Below are 2251 nucleotides of genomic sequence, written 5' to 3'. Positions count from 1 at the left end.
TTCACTACCTCAGCGGTAACCGTATCGGCCGCGGAGCCCGCCGGCAACCCCGCGACTCGCCCCTCGCTGGATTCCCCCGTGGGGGTCGATCGCCCGGGAGCGGGGACACTACCCCCGGGAAACCGTGACGAGCATCCGAATTCTCGTCGCTTCATAACCTTTTTAGAACCGTTCATTTTGTATATAATACCGGCGATGGAGAGGAAGCCGGGTGACTCGCCGGCCAATCACCCGACTCGCCTCTAGCGTTTCCCGCGACTCAGCGGACAACCGTCCGACGGCAAGGACGACACCGCCGAACGGCCGCAAGGCGTACGTAGGTGGTTGCGCCTACCTCCTTTCGTCACTCTTCGACGAACGTCGATCGGCATACCTCCAGGATAGGGAGCAGAGAGCAAAACCCGAAGGCTAACCCACATCCTGAAGTATACTTGTCAGAGCCTGCACCACGACAGTTCAAGTCCCTCAAAGATCTCAGGCTATCCTCCATCCCATCGCGAGAGAGAACCGTACCGAAACCCGAGGAACCGCACCATCATTCTCACACAGTTAGTTACATCCGTGCACTCCCCACTTGGCCGCTGTTGGATAATTCACCCATTCATCTCGTGGCCGCGCACCTCTGCCACGAGACAGGGGGACCTTTTATAGAGGGCCCACCTCGCCGTCCGAGAGGTTGGGTGCAATCTCGGACGCTCGGTCTCTTCCATGGTGCAAGGGAAGAGATTACGAGAGCTCAGGCACCGCGGGTTCGCTAAACCCGTAGCGGAACCATATCGAGATGCTACCGAGCAAGTCGGACCGCATCCGAGATGATCCCACCCCCTGCGGGAGACCTGACCTGACCTGATCTAACCTGACCTGACATTATCTGACCTGACATGACCTGACATAACCTGAGCAGACCTGATCTGACCAGACCTGACCTGACCTTTTTTTTTTCATGGGAAAATGCCGTTACGCATCCCCTCACCCTCGGGGGGAGGGTGAGGGGTATGTGGGACTCGGGGTCGTGAAGAATCACGAACCCCCATACCCACTAAAACCCCATGGGAGACCTTCCTGACGCGGTGTTGAGAGGGGCGCGAGGGTACGCCGGAAGCATTTTATCTGCCCCCCCCCCGCGTCCTTTCGTGCTGTCTGAAAGCCAAATTGGCTTTTGCGCTCTCGCGCACTCCTTCTCGTCCTAGCCCGACCCCGACAGGCAGGGTTTCCGTTGCCTGTCGGGCCACCTTAGGGGCAGATGCTGGGGAGAGCAGCCCCCCACTGCCCCACCCCGCCCCCTGGCTCCTTGAACCCTACCGGTTCGCGAGCCACTCCCTGACCAATTGGTCCCGGCTTTGCCTAGGCGGGTGCGTTTCCGCCCCCCCGCCACCTCCTCCTCTTTCCGCCTCTTGCGGTTCGAGAGCTGGAGGGGCTGTTTCTCTCCTCCTCTCTCTCTCTCTCCGCCCTTTCTTTGGCGGCCATCACTTTAATGGCAAACGTTGCTACGGCGCGCCAAGCGCTTTCTCCACTCACCATGGCTCTTACCAAAGCCGTCGGGGCCAGGTCCTGGCCCACCTCTTCTTGTACTTCCGCGCGCTTCTCGCTCCAGGCTTCGCAATCCTGGAGGGTGTGCTGCGCGTCATCCACGAAACTGCGCCTGCAGTGATGACATCGGGCACTTCGTTCCCTTCCGATCCTCTGCAGATAGGCCCCGAAACAGCCGTGGCCTGTTAATATCTGCGTGAGGTGGAAGGAGAGCTGCTCGTGTCTCCTGTCAATCCAAGCGGGGAACACGGGCCGGATTGCGTCCAGCGTCCGTGCCCCCGCCAGTCTTTCGTCTCTGAGAGACTCCCTCCAGCCCGCCAGGGCCTTAGCTCTCGCCCTGCGTCTCGCCTCCTCCATTCTCGTGGAGGTTATCTTTCGCCCTGCCGCTCTGAACGCCCTCCGCCAGTGGTACACCTCGGCGTACATAGTGGCCAGGCTCTCTATCGACGGGATGCCCGCTAGCACGGTTACCACGCTGAAGGACACCGTCCTGTATGCTCTCGCTATTCTCGAGGCTATGCGCCTCTGGCATCCATGGGTTATACGGCGCAGCTGTGCCGACCCATCCATCTCTTTCGCCCACACCGGTGCCCCGTACAGGAGCACCGAGTGGGTGACTGCGGCATAGACCCTCCTCACCGCCGCTCCCGGTCCTCCCAAGTTCGGCAAGAGCCTCGCCAGTGCGCACGCCATCCTGTCTGCCTTCGGAATCAGCTTCCTG

The sequence above is a fragment of the Trachymyrmex septentrionalis genome, unplaced genomic scaffold (genome assembly GCF_001594115.1).
Source record: "Trachymyrmex septentrionalis isolate Tsep2-gDNA-1 unplaced genomic scaffold, Tsep1.0 scaffold106, whole genome shotgun sequence".
NCBI classification, from domain to species: domain Eukaryota; kingdom Metazoa; phylum Arthropoda; class Insecta; order Hymenoptera; family Formicidae; genus Trachymyrmex; species Trachymyrmex septentrionalis.
The sequence above is the reverse complement of the archived record's forward strand: the minus strand, read 5'-3'. Positions refer to the sequence as shown.